Genomic DNA, 15,903 nt, shown 5'->3' with positions numbered 1-15,903 from the left:
TCGGTTAAGATTTGTCGAATTTACGAATTTAGGAACTTTATTTCTCATTTTGTTCAATTTTCCAAAACTCCATTTCAATCTCGTCATTTTGACACCAAAATCATCAAAATCGGTTAAGATTTGCCGAAGAAAACCACTTCTGGTCCACTTCTGGTTACTTTGGGCACGTTTCATCAATTTTTCGCAGATTCACAAACCTCGATTTCTACCAGGCGACCATAACCAGCCAGAAAGTAGCTGCGGGAAAAAATTTTACTTTTCTGTAGCATACCTCCAAGGCGCAGTAGGAACTGCGCTACCGGCATATGCAGGACAACCGGTACTGAAGGCTGATGCCACGTTTACTTGAATAACTTTCATAATTCAGCACCGATTTCGATCGTTCAAGCACCAAATGAAAGGGCAAGCGTGCAGCTACTCAATCGGCTACAAATAAACATTAGCAAATCACATAAAGAAGATACTTTTTAAAGAATATGCGAGCAAGCAACACTGTAATGAAAAACTTTAATTTTGAATTTATAAAGCAAGATGAAACAATCTTTGTGCTATTGATGGCTTGGGATACCTTCATACGTGTATTCTGAGATATAACGCTATTTCATATTACCCGCACCAACTGTAGTGCATGGTTTTATAAGCGTTTATTTCGCACTGAATTGCAATATCTACGTACAAGATGGAAGAAAGTACACTCCCAAAATATATTGTCAGAGCGATTACTTTTCGATTGTCACCAAAATCATTGAAATCGGCTGAGTTTTAGCAAAGTTATAGCGAATATGCATTATCGATCGCATATTCTGCATTAGTACTGCATTATCCACCATTTCCTGTTTTGCGTGCGCGATAAGCACTTTGGCAAAACCCAGCCGATTTAAATGATTTTGGTGGCAAATGAAAGGTGATTGCTTCTAGAATACATTAGTATTGTGCACTTACTTTCATCTGTTACGTAAGCATGGAAATTCAGCTGGAAATAAGTTATTCAAAAACATGCATTAACTACGAATGTGTTGAGGTTGAAATGTTGCCGTTAACAGAATATACTTATGAAGAGTATTTCTAGTGATTTGTAACACGAAGATCCTTTCATCTTACTTTATTAATATGCAATTTTAAGTTTTTTATCATAGAGTTGCTTCGATACATTTGCTTTAAAAAATACTTTCTATTTGTAGTTTGCTATGATTCCTTAGTTTTTGATCGTGTAGCTGCACGCTTGCCCTTTCATTTGGTGCCTCAACGATTGAAATCGGTGACGAATTATGGAAGTTATTCAAGTAAACGTGGCATCAGCCTTCAGTTCCGGTTGTCCTGCATATGCCGGTAGCGCAGTTCCTACTGCGCCTTGGAGGTATGCTACAGAAAAGTAAAATTTTTTCCCGCAGCTACCTACTGGCTGGTTATGGTTGCCTGGTAGAAATCGAGGTTTGTGAATCTGCGAAAAATTGATGAAACGTGCCCAAAGTAACCAGAAGTGGACCAGAAGTGGTTTTCTTCGTAATTTCTGCAAATCTTAACCGATTTTAATGATTTTGGTGTCAAAATGACGGGATTGAAGTGGAGTTTTGGAAAATTAAAAAAAAATGAGAAATAAAGTTACAAAATCTTAACCAATTTTAATAACATTGGTGTTAAATTAAAGGAATTTGAGAGGAGTTTTGGAAAATTGAAGAAAAAGGCAAGTCTTCATAGTTTTGGTAATTCTTAACTGATTCTGATGATTTTGTTGTCAAGTTGAAAATATTTGAAAAGAGTTTTGGAAAATTGGAAAAAATGAAGAAAACAGCGTTTTTTTTTTGTATTTATGGCAAATGTTAACCGATTTTAATGATATTTTTGTCAAATTAAAGGAATTTGAAAGGAGTTTTGGAAAATTGGTATAAATTAAGAAAGTAGCAATTATTCGTGAAATTTTAAGCTGATGCTGATGATTTTGGTCTTAAGTTTTTGGTTTCGTGAATGTGGTTTATTAAAATAGTACCTTAAAATTTTACAAACATTTAGATATATTTAGTATATTATATGTATATGCATGTGCACAGTCTTCACATTTAATATAGATTTTGTCCAAATTTTTAAAAGTGCAACGATTTTATATTTTTTGTTCGTGTTCTATGTTCTTTTTTGCATTTTTTCTTAATCCCTAACTTTGGGACTAGCTTTGCATTTACATTGCAAAATCTTTACTATATATGTATGTCTGAGGCGCCAGCAGTACTTATGAGTATTTTTTCTTTATTGGTTATACTTACACTTTCTTCCTTTCTTTTTGCAGGAATTAAAAAACCTACTTTTAATTAGTTGTAATTAAACTATTAAATATTTATTTAAGTAACTTTTAAGCATGTTGATGATAATACAAGAATTTATTTATAAATCGTTCGTTTTTATATAAATTTACTTAATATTAAATATGTTATAATATGACATTTGGTTTTTAGGTTCTTAGACACTTGCTTAAAACTAACTTTCTAAGTAGTATATGAAGAATATAGTTATCGTTTAATTATATTTTTATTTGTTGCAGTAAAGTAATAAAGTAATCCTAATATATAAATAATCTTATCTTTTAACTGAAGGACAACTAGTGGGTCGCTTTCGATATTCAAAATACCTTCGTATCACAATCATCCCATTTTAAGTTTGCTATGTAGTTTGTGACACCCAGAGGCAAATATCGGAGACCCTATGAAGTATATATATTGGTAGTCGAAAACTGTTTTCGTATTTTGTCAATAGATGTTGTTGTAGTCCTAAATCTCCAGTGCTACCAATCACATTGTGCCATACCATATAGTGTTGAAAAGGTGAGATTTTAAGCTTTATTTAGATAAAAAAATTAAATTCGGAGAAGTTGAAAAAAAGTTACAGCTGTTCAAAACTGTATAAAAAAGAGAAGAATGCCACCCAAGCCACCAATGAAATTCGTGAAGTTTATGGAGACGATGCTCATGCACAACAATGTTTCGTTCTGATATTTTCGATATGAAAGATACACCTCACTCTGGTCGACCTATCGTTGAAAAAGTCGATGAAATTGTGGTAGAGATTGACCAGGATCGTCCCATAAGCAGCCATAACATTGCTAAGGAACTTGACATTCATCATCAAATGGTTTTGAACCATTTAAAAAAAGGTTGGCTACAAAAATAAGCTCGATGTTTGGGTACCACAAGAATTATTTTTGAATTCAAAAATTTAATGGACCGAATTAATATCTGCGATGAAACTAAATGAGATCGAACCATTTCTGAAGCGAATTGTAACAGGAGGCAAAAAGTGGATCAAATACGACAATAATGTGCGAAAATATCAACGTGGTGAAGCTCAAAAAATGGAGGCAAAGCCCGGATTAACGCCTCGAAAGATTATGCTGAGTGTTTGGTGGGATTGGAAATGAATTATCCACTATGAGCTGCTTGAAGTTCGTGATCGAAAAAAAACGGCCAGTACTGATCGACAGAAAGGGATTTGGTCTTCCATCAGGACAACGCTAGATCACACATATCTTTTATGACTGGGCAAAAACTGGGAGAGCTTGGCTAAGAAGTTTTGATGCATCCATCATATAGCCCTGACTTTGCAGCATCGAACTACCATTTGTTTCGGTCAACGCAGAACTCGCTTACTGGAGTAAAGTTGCCTTCAAGAGAAGCCTGTAAAACTTTTTCGACTACCCAATATATGAGTGTGTATATATATAGTTAATATTAATCATCTAAAGTTACATTTATCGCCTATTACTAAAATTACAATTTCCACGAGCTTTCCATGTTGAAAACTACCAATAACAGTGTTCAAATAACTAGCTTCATGATTTTTTAAACATTATCTTCTTTGTTGTGCGACAAGTACAGCAAATATGAGCCGGCAGCGTAGGCCAAAACGTTGAATACACCGTAAATGCCAGCCGCGATATTTGGACCACTTGTCCAATTTCACGACGAATGCGGAAGTACAGAAGAGCGCATATCGCGGTGTTGATCATTTCCTGCAATGAAAGAACAAATGGAAAGGTGTAAAATTTTGTGAAAAAAGTCACATTTTGAAGTTATATATTGTTACAGTTATAAAAAGTCATACTTAATACAGACTATTAAGTTCTGAGTTTTAAAACTAAGACTACATAAATAATCTGTGAATGAATATTTGTGCAACAAATAAATAACACTAGTTTACATTGCATTACAGAACTTGATGTACCTTAATAATCTGTGATTCATTTTGAAGAATTTTAGATTCCCTTTATCCCATAGCTGATCTCAAGTGAAATCTCCAAAAAAAAAGTATCTGACAGTGGGAAAGAAAATTATCTTTAATCAAAAACCACCCAAGAACAATAAAAATTTAACAATAGATAAGTACAGGTAATGATCGTAAGATTAAACAAAATTTTATTTTTTTGCACAACTCTTATTCCCAAGTATTTTTGTGAAACAATTTACAATTCAGAGCAGCTTAAAAAATTAAATAATTATCAAAATTCTATTTTCTTCGAACATTAATTAACAAATATATATATTGGCATGGTCATCTGAAAATTTCAAGATGATCGATACAGCCTTTCAGGCAAATTTTGCCACCCAACTCTGAAAAAAGCGTTTCGAGAAAAACGCGTTTAGATATTCTTTTTTATGTAGTAAAATGTATTTTAAATATAGGTAAGCATTGCCAAAATGGAAAAAAGATATTAATACTGGTACACCGACTCCACCTTGTTTCGTTTATTGGTTTGGTTAAAAATATTTAAAAAATAACCTTTGCAAAATCAAGTTATCAGTACGCTTATTTTTCTAACTTTGTTTATTAAGCCAATATCAAATAAACTTATTACTGTATGAAGTTGACTGAAAGCTTGTCATCACTTGACTTGTAATCACCGCTTTGATTTTTCTTGCTTCCGCATCTATTTAGCCACAAGAAGGAAATCACATTAAATGCATAAGCACGGAAACTAGAAAGCAACTCAATAACAACGATGCTAAGTAGCGAGAGCAGTGTAACATTGAGTCTAGTTTCGTAGTCCTGCATAAAATATTCAAAATCAGATGATCGCTAATTAGTAGCATCGTAGCTATGAATAACAATTTCGAGTTACGGGTTTACTTTTCTTAGAGTTCTTGGAGTTGAATTGTTTACGTTAGAGTTACATAAGTATTTGTACGCAGATATAAGAATTTAGTTCAGATACTTCATATAATTAAAATTTCACTTGTCTTGAGTTATGGGATAAAAAGAAGTCAACTTAAAAGACTTGAAAAGATTTCCGTAGAGATTTAGTCAAATTTATTCCGTTTTCAGAATTTTTGATTCAAAACGTATGTTCAATAGTGGAGAAGCTTTCAACTGAATGCTAAAACACAATTTTACCAATTCAATCCTAATATGTGAGTAACTCGATTTTTTAGCATAACCACCAAGGTCACGTTTGCAGAAGTCCTGACACTGAGCGTGGCGCATCTTCGACCACCTCTACACCAGAACGAAAACGTTGAAACCATCGATGTGCGGTGGAAATGGAAACTGTATCGGGTCCATAAACTGCACAAATTTTATTGGCGGCTTGAGATGCATTTTTGCCTTTATCGTAGTAGTACTGTAAAATATGGCGTATTTTCTCTTTATTTTGCTCCATGTTTGCGAAGCTATACCTCACGAACGACTTAAAAAAACGACAATCAATCTAACACGTGTTAGCGCGTGAAATGAGCTTTCCAAAAAGGTATCGCATGACCCGATGCGACGAATAAAACTAGAACTACGCGCTTTCAGCGCCAACTAGCGAAAATACCGCAAGACTTTTTTGACAACACAATATATCATCCAATTCGGCCAAAAATATTCCGTTATCAATTATTGGTAGCGAATTTTCAAGTTGTTTCTGAGCCCCTTTCACGCACATACGACAACTCTGGTGGTCAAGCGGCTTCAGTTATTGCGTCAATTTGATATTGTAAGGATGTAGGCCAAGAACTTTTCGCAAAATTCGCCACAACGACTTCACAGAGATGCTCAGCGCTTGACAACGACGTGTGAGAGACTGATTTGGGCCTTGCTCAATTGATGCGCTATCGGCAGCAATATTCTCGACACTATGGGCACTTCTTTGTTTCACTGGCACGGAAGCATTTTGTACTGTACTTGTGGATTTAAATTTGTCCACTAGACGCTCAATTGTTGATCTGATAGGGGGATAATGACGACCCTAAATTGGACGTAGCGCTCTTAAAGTTGAAGCCATTGACTCCGAATTTTGGTAGTAAATTTTAATAATTTCGTTGTTGTTGGATCGTATATCATTCCATAATTTAATAACAATCTTTACTGAAGTGAAATGTCAAATGAGCGAAAAAATATGGCGCCGCTTGTTCCTTGAAATATGAACATGCTTGTTCCTTGACAGTTGACTCCTGTTGCATATCCTTTTTAACTGGTAATACCGGTTATGACAGGAGTTGTGACATCGAACCTTTTCAAGCTAAGAATTTTAACAACATGCCCAAATGTTGCTTCAAAAAATTCGTGTACATATCTACATGAATCCGGCATAGTTTAACTTACAGCATTAAATACTGAATATAAAGAAAGCGAAATGGAAGGGTTTACTTATGGTCGCAACGATATAAGGGAACTATTTTAAAAATGGCTAAAATTGGCAAAATATTTTGGCCACCCCTTACTCAAAATTATATTATTTTAATTCCTGATAACTTTAATCTTATTTTATACCAAGAACTGGTAGGTCTATATATGGCGTGACAGCTGCTACCTATACAAACCTAATCGTTCGTTGGAGAAGGGTTTTGTTATTATTAATTTTTGTTGCGAAAACTAAGTTGTGTTGATCATAAGCTCAGCCACCTAGTTATAACACTATACATTTATATTTTTCTAGATCTGGTAATAAAACTGCTCGAGTTACAAGAAAAGGAAAGGCGAAGTCATTTTTTTGCAGAACATATCTGAAACTATCATCGTGTTCCATCGGCAGTTGGTGCTTCTTTTTAGTGAAGCCAAAATTAACATTAGTTAGCTTAAACATTTCAAACATGTTTACATTAGAAAAGTTTAACAATTTACAAAATCCATAATCTACAATCTAGCACACTGAATTAGCTTAAATATTTACTAATAATGTCATGCTACCTAAATACATTGATATTTGCATACTATTTTATTTGTATGGAGGTTCTATTTTCATATTAATTTTTGTATTTGATGTGCATGTGTGTATTAGTTAGCACATTTTAATAAAGTGGTTATGAATTCCGTCATACTCTGCTTTGTTATGAATTTTAAACCGAACAGTGTTTACTGTCCAATGGGAATCCTTTTATACATTCTTACATTGGGTGGTAGATGAAGTCACATCGATAGCTGCATAAGTACATGTCAATCAACATTTATACGGGTTGACAGAACAGAACGTTTTAACGTTTAATATTAAGAGCACAATAGAGTAAAGAAAGAAACGAAATTGAATTGAAGAGAAAAGGTATTGAACATTTCAATATTAATACCAACAAAATGTTTTATTTATTTGAAAAGTACTTCTGACATTTGTGAAAAGTACTGACCCACTTAATATAATAACAATATAATATATTTTGCCTCTTTTTAACTTAAGCGATCGATTTGCAAAAGTTACGAAATATTTGCTCAGTTGATTAAAATACAGGCAAACTATTACAATTTAGTTCATTGTTAAAATTTTATGAAATTTATATTCCAAATTAAAAGAAAGGTAAGTTCAGAAAAATTTCATTGGTAGGCACACAGCTAAACTAAAATATATAAAAAAGTGTGCTCTTTTGTATATTTATTATCGGAACATTACAGGAGGTGTAATTAGAAACAACGTATTCGTTGCATAATGAAATTGCAAACCACTAACTAACACGAGTTGGTCTCATACTTCCTACACTTAAACTTCCAGCTGCAAAAGTTAGTACTTGTTCTTCTGTCTTTTGCCAGTTGAGTTGACAGAATGACAAATTTGCTTTACCTTTATTACCAACATGTACATATATAAATGTGCAGCACTTTCTAAGTTTGCCATAGGTGAAGTGCATATTCACATTCGATATTTGGGGTTTAAAGTACGATTTTTAACCAAATGTCATCGACGCTACTCTAACACAATTTATGAAAAATATTATTCCGATATTGGTTTATATATTGTTAAGTGCTTAAAAATACATAAACCCAAACTCTGCCGCCACTCACCGTTCATTATTAAATGAACCTTTTTTTAATTTTTCGAAGGTCTGATTTTGGTCATTTAAAGCATCTGTCATATAGTAAGTCTGACAAAAAATACTATATATACCCATTGAATAAATAGATTATGTTCATATTTTTCATTTTCCAATAATTCATATACTATAATTAACATAGGTATGTTTAAGGATCTCCATTATGAAACTCAAATATGAATATCACGACATTGAAGGATATCATAGTAAGACAAACTAAATGTCGATTTTGCCGTGCAATACTGTAATTCAAGCTAATGAATTAAATTTTATGAAAAGTTCTTTAGAACCTATACAATGGTTATGTGGTAAATGTAACAGTATGTCAAAACCGATTTTAAATCTACTGTAGTTCTTAGAAAATGTCTAAGATTGTAGAACTAGCTTAAATTATATGTTAAACAGCTCGCACTTTATTTCCATATGTATTCATTATGAAGGTTTCCAAGCACTTACGGATTCTCCACTTTCCCGAACAGATGGCCCCTAACAATAAAGCACTGTCACAATACAAATAAGTCTATTTTCCTTTACACCGCTTTAACCTCTTAAAACAAATCGTGTTAAGCATGACTGGCTACAACTATGTAAGTCCCAAAATAGAAAACAAAAATGTAATTTATTACATCGCAATCGCAGTTAAAAAAATTTGTTTAGGTTGAAAACAAAATTACATAAGCAAATCATTGCATATTTCAATAACTACTTATCGATAAAGTTACTCATACGCCATGTACAGCAGTTAGTAAATTTTACATTGAAATACTAGTGAAATGTAGATAGACATATTTATACGTATCGAAAAGCAATTAATATTACTTAAAATGACAAATCCTTGGCAAGCCTTTGAATAATTTATGGCAAACAAACGAGCAGGCTATATAATGTAATTTGTAGAGGTTATTGATGGGAAGTGAATAGAAGTTAAGTAAAGTTTTGAATGTTAGTAAGTTGAGTGGATTGCGGAACAATTGAAGAAATTACACCTTTTGTGCAACGATAAAAAGTGACAGGAGCGTTTTGTTCCATTATAATAGAAGTTATATACGCAATCATATGGAAAATAATTTAGTGTGTACAGGAGGTAGTGTTCAGTCCCATTTTTGTTTCATTTACAAAAATATATAAGCAGTATATACCCGCAAACCAAAAATGAAAAAAATATTATAAGCCGAAAATAGTTTTTAGTACGATAATAATTCAATTGAAAATTCGAAAAATTATTTGTATAACACCTCCCAATATAATACAAGGGGTTTTTAAAATAACGCGAATGTGAACCTTGGAAAACTGGTCCGTCAATTAACCCCAATTCAGTATTTGGTATTATAAGCAAGAAGACAAATTCAGCAACAAAGTCGTCACCCCTGTTAGCGCTTAGTAGTGATTTCTACAATATTTTCTCAACATTTTATTAGCTCTTTCATACAGATACAATTTATATAGAAAACAAGAAAAAACGTTAACTTCGGCTGCACCGAAGCTAATATACCCTTCACAGATGCATTTCTTTTAGTAACTATGTGTTCAGTTTATATGGAAGCTATATGCTATAGTAATCCGATCTGAACAATTTCTTCGGAGATTACATTGTTGCTCTTAGGAAATAATCTGTGCCAACTTTCGTGAAGGTACATTATCAAATGTAAAAGTTTTCCATACAAGAACTTGATTCCGATCGTTCAGTTTGTATGGCAGCAATATGTTATAGTGGTCCGATATCGGCAGTTCCGACAAACGAGCAGCTTCTTGAAGAGAAAATGACGTTTACAAAATTTCAAAACGATATCTTATAAACTAAGGAACTAGTTCGTATATATACAGACGGACAGACAGACACACAGACGGACATGGTTAAATCGGCTCAGCTCAACAAACTGATGATATATAAATATTTATAGGGTCTCCGACGCTTCCTTCTGGGTGCTACAAACTTCGTGACAAACTTAGTATACCCTGTTCAGGGTATAATTAAGTGTATTCCTATAAAAACTTATTATGAGCAAGGAAATTTACGATTGTTCACAGAAATATAAATAGATCTAAACAAAATATTAGAATTTACATGAAAGTGTCTCTTTCAACCAATCACTTGAGTTGTTAAATATAAAGAGATCCCTTTTTAATAATTTCAAATTAACAATATGTATGTCAAAAAATTATTTAGATTCCTTAAAGATATTCATTCAGAGAATATACAACCAAACAATGTTTCCTTATTATATTTAAACCCGTAAAACATTTAACTTTGCAATTTGCCAAAAGGTATGTCAATCAATTCAAGAGCTTTCAAAATTGCAACAATGTGTTTTTCTGTTCGCTGATGCAAAATACAAACATGTGTCTAATGCCATTTATTTATTTAGGAATGTAATGTACTGAAATTTGTACACAAATTGATAAGACGTTTGCTATTAAATGCCAAGAACAGGCATAGAGAGTTATTCAAGTTATTACTGATATGTGCGCTCTCATAACACAGGACACATGTTATTCGAATTGGTGTAATGTTTCTATGTGTAGTGCAGTATTGTGCTTTCAACGCCAACAGTTGAAATATTTACCAAAATTAATATTATTCTATACATGTTCAATTTATTATCATTTAATTTCAGCATTCTAGAAGATGAAATAAAAATCAGTATATCAATATTTCAGTTCAAATTGAAGATGATTATAAAAGTCTTGCTTGGCACCATAAGAAATTACTAATGAAGCTGGACGATATCTGTTTATTGCCACGCCCCCCAAAATTTCGTAAATCAATAATCAATAAAGTGCTTAAACTAAGTTCCAAATTAGTACAAAAAACTGTAATTTGGTTTACTGAGGTCTTCTGAAAATGTTCAAAGGTGGGCAGGACCGCGCCATCTCATAAGTTTAGTGTAAATTACTCAATAACTATACAAGTTATATCCTTTGACACCTTCTTATATAAACATTACATTTCTTAGACAATATGATTTTCAAAGGAAGAGATGTAAAAATTGAAGAGTGAGTGTGGTAGCTCTCACCTAATATATCCTACATATTAGCAACGACTCAACCATTTTCAATTTTATCCGCAACGTCAAATTTTCCATTCTTAAGCCACAGCGCGAAAGTTAGCGAAATCGGACTATAATCGCGCATACTTCCTCCATATCACATTTTTGAATAACATCTGAATCTTTGAGTTTTAGTTTGAAATTATGAATCGGGTTTACTTGCAGAAAATTAACTCAACCAATTGAAATAAATGCTACGGTTTATATATTTCATGTTCTTATTGTTATATATTTATTACATACTATATATCAGTGAAGTAAATTTCTTTAGCAACAACGTATGAAAATCATTTAAATTAATCGATTGAGCTAGTAAGCAATACAACAACAAAATGAATTTTCTTGCAGGATAATTATCACAAATAAAGTGACCGATATGTAGTTTTCAGAAACCCATAGCGTAGAATCCAAAGGGATGTGTCATAGGCGCGACTACTGTGTGTACGATAATATAAATCGTTCATTTAAATGAGTTTATAAAAGCTAATAATTTATTACATTCCAACAAACTGCTCTACTTATGAAGTGCAACCCGTCTATGCATAAGGGTGTTTGTACGCATGCACGTTAAATCTGTGTTCGCTGAATATTAACAAGGAAACTTGAGTGCATTAAACTTGAATAAATTTACTTAAGTTTCATAGTTAAACGTTAAATTTTTCTTAATTTTTTATTTGAGAAATCGGAATATTTTTTTTTTTCAGGGGACTTCTACCGAGTTACAGTCAACTTCGGTTGCATGGAAGCTATAATACCCTTCTCAATTACAAAAGATGCCTTATAAGAACTTGATTCTGATTGTTCAGTTTTTATGGCAACTATGTATATGCCGTAGTCGTAGTGAACTAACGGGTGATTTTTTTGAGGTTAGGATTTTCATGCATTAGTATTTGACAGATCACGTGGGATTTCAGACATGGTGTCAAAGAGAAAGATGCTCAGTATGCTTTGACATTTCATCATGAATAGACTTACTAACGAGCAACGCTTGCAAATCATTGAATTTTATTACCAAAATCAGTGTTCGGTTCGAAATGTGTTTCGCGCGCGTGTTTTGTTCAGCGATGAGGCTCATTCCTGGTTGAATGGCTACGTAAATAAGCAAAATTGCCGCATTTGGGGTGAAGAGCAACCAGAAGCCGTTCAAGAACTGCCCATGAATCCCGAAAAATGCACTGTTTGGTGTGGTTTGTACGCTGGTGGAATCATTGGACCGTATTTTTTCAAAGATGCTGTTGGACGCAACGTTACGGTGAATGGCGATCGCTATCGTTCGATGCTAACAAACTTTTTGTTGCCAAAAATGGAAGAACTGAACTTGGTTGACATGTGGTTTCAACAAGATGGCGCTACATGCCACACAGCTCGCGATTCTATGGCCATTTTGAGGGAAAACTTCGGACAACAATTCATCTCAAGAAATGGACCCGTAAGTTGGCCACCAAGATCATGCGATTTAACGCCTTTAGACTATTTTTTGTGGGGCTACGTCAAGTCTAAAGTCTACAGAAATAAGCCAGCAACTATTCCAGCTTTGGAAGACAACATTTCCGAAGAAATTCGGGCTATTCCGGCCGAAATGCTCGAAAAAGTTGCCCAAAATTGGACTTTCCGAATGGACCACCTAAGACGCAGCCGCGGTCAACATTTAAATGAAATTATCTTCAAAAAGTAAATGTCATGAACCAATCTAACGTTTCAAATAAAGAACCGATGAGATTTTGCAAATTTTATGCGTTTTTTTTTTTAAAAAAGTTATCAAGCTCTTAAAAAATCACCCTTTATTTCATTGGCGACTGCATTATTTCCTTAGGCCATAATCAAAGCCAAGTTTCGTGAAGATATCTTATCGGGCTCTTGATTCCGATCGTTCAGTCTGTAAGCTAAAAAAGTCAGATATTGGCAGATCCGAAAAAAGGTAAGCGTCTTGTGAAAAGGACGGATGCAAAATTTCAGATCGATATCTTAAAAAGTGTGGGTTTATTTTGCATAATGTAGGCAGACAGACACATGTTATTGCTAAATCGACTCAACATGCCAGCAAAGAAACCAGGTTGTTCAATATGTTTTGTCGTTCAGTAAGAGAGGGCGTTGCTACTAGCCCAAAATTTGTTCTGTTTTGTTGGTACACTCTTCATATGAAGTTTCATTTCAATCTATATATTTATCTTTTGTTTACAAGCCATTTAGTGTCGCCGTATTACAGATTTTTTACCATGGAAAAAATGTAATATCGTGCAGTGATAAAATTCTTATTTTTGGAAGGTTTAGCACCAAAAGAAATTCTCGAACGGGTACTAAAAGTGTATCATGATTGTTCACCAACAATTAGAACAGTAGAAAGATGGGTTGTTGAATTAAACGTGGTCGTACAAGCCTTGATGGATTTTGTGGGTTGATTCATCATATGGATGAGACTTGAGTATATCATCAAGATCTTGAATCAAAACAAGAGGCTAAGCAATGGTAAGAACCTGGTTGTGCGGATTTGAAACGAGTTCGTGTACGGAAATCGACCAAGAAGGTTATTGCATCAGTTTTTTGGGATGCGAGAGGAATTTTGTTTGTGGATTAATTGCAAACTGGTAAAATAATTAATTCTGAATACTATTGCAACCTTTTGGAAAAAAAAACTCGTGAAAAAACACCCGGTTTGCAGAAAAAACCACTTTTTCATCAGGACAATGGAGCGTGTCACAAGAGTATTTTGTCAATGGCTAAAATCCATGAATTAAAGTTCGAATTTATGGAACATCCACCGTATTCACGTTTGTATGCATGGGAAGCGTTTTTCATCAAATGAAGAGGTCAAAACGTCTGTTGAGCGTATTTTTCAGACCTTCTGGACTCTCACTTCAGGGATGAGGTCGATCGGAGGATCATTGGAGCATGTGTATTAATGTTCATGGAGATTATACTGAATTGTAAAGTGAGTTTTGAATCATAAAATTGTGTTTTTCTTATCAAATGACCTAGTATATATTTTTATAGGGTCTCCGCTGTTTCCTTCTAGTTATTATAAACTTTGAGCTTACTGAGTTAAGCTTTAATAGAATTATAGCAGAATATTATACATATATTTCACTGCCGTTTGTTTAGTTAGAGTAATTAAGTAAAGAATAAATGTTAAATTATTTCTTTAAATTCCTTATTATGAAGTTTTTCCAAAGGAAGGGATTTTTCCTGCATTCATCATTGGATATAAAATCAATGGCAGCACCCGAACTTCATACTTTCTTATTTGTTTGATTGGGTGATTACCAGAAGAAGATGTCTGACCTTTTTTAAGATACCCCACAGATTTACCGATATTTTCTTTGGAAAATTACCCATAATCACTGAGTTCTACATATTTGGAATTTTGACAATTTCTAGTAAGGTGGTGGCATATCTTGAAAAAAAAAACATTTCATTTGTGAAAAGCTTTTTCCGATATCCTCGAATTTCTGATCACCAATTTTCTCACAGTGACATACATGGATATAAATAAATCCTAAATATCATTGATGAACATCAGATAATTTTTATACCGACTCAAAACACGTAGAGTAACCGCGTAGTAAGACACGGCTTAAATTTGTGTTGTTTTATCTTTTTTAGAAATATATTTATTTACTTAGCAAAATTGAGTATACTAATAAGGTACTATGAAATACAAGTATATACTATATTTGTTGTTACATATAATTCCGAGAATTCGTGTCTTTCGTAACTACTGAGAAATACTCTTCTTGCCTTTCAAGAAAATGTCAATAATTTATAATTCTAGCAGCTCTAGTACCATAATCACCATTCTTTTCTATGGTATACATGTAGCAGGTATGTATGTAGCTTCTAATATCGCAAGTCATTATGTGATGCGGCACCTGCATTTTAATATTTAATATGCTAGTTAGTCATTACATCCTACTGGAATATAATTTTCTATGTTCGCCATGGAAAGTTACAATGAAATGGTCAACGCTATTTTATTTTCTGACTAATACTTAAATTAAGAGCTCAGGAGTGACATATGACAAAGTTTCATAAACTAAATTACTTAGAAGATATCTTTTAAATATGTTTTGTGTTAAGTTCTTGTAAAAATATATAAAGTGGTTTCGATTTCTAAATAAAAAATGAGGCTTTAATCAGTGATAGGATTTACAAAAAAAATGTAACTAGTATACATGTCGTATGAGTAATATTATCTGCATTTATGAACTAACAAATAATTTTCATTCATATAATATTTCGCAAATTTATGGAGTGATATTATTATTTAATAAGATATTTCGTAAAAGTTGTTAGCAATTCTAAACTAATCATTCGAAAGCAAAACCAAATTATATTAAATAGTTTAGCAGTAAATTATGCAATTAGAAAACTAGCTAAAAGCCTGAAAGTCGTAAAGTTCGTACCAGTCCAAGAAAAAAACTGCAATTATACCTGTATTCAATATTAAGGAGATACATAAAAATAATTTTTTATTGTCTTATTAAATACTACAAACAGTCATCGACTAAAGCTCGCTCTGTGTAGACGTGTTTCGGCTTATCTTTTGCTTATTTCGCACAGTACACATCCGTCTTACGCGCACGTGTTTGCTTAGTAAA

The 15,903-nt window shown here is 33.2% G+C and overlaps 1 long non-coding RNA gene across 1 annotated transcript in view; it reads right to left on the bottom strand.

Annotated features, from left to right (window-relative positions):
* Nucleotides 1-3,852: 3,852 nt before the first annotated feature.
* LOC125778364 (uncharacterized) overlaps nt 3,853-15,903 on the bottom strand; it is an 80,190-nt gene continuing 68,139 nt past the window's right edge. Inside the window, exon 3 of the long non-coding RNA XR_007422654.1 lies at nt 3,853-3,997. This is a non-coding gene — a long non-coding RNA (uncharacterized LOC125778364). The remainder of the gene's footprint in view (nt 3,998-15,903) is intronic.

The sequence above is a fragment of the Bactrocera dorsalis genome, chromosome 4, assembly GCF_023373825.1.
Source record: "Bactrocera dorsalis isolate Fly_Bdor chromosome 4, ASM2337382v1, whole genome shotgun sequence".
In the NCBI taxonomy this organism is placed as follows: domain Eukaryota; kingdom Metazoa; phylum Arthropoda; class Insecta; order Diptera; family Tephritidae; genus Bactrocera; species Bactrocera dorsalis.
This window is presented reverse-complemented; position numbering and strand designations above follow the sequence as displayed.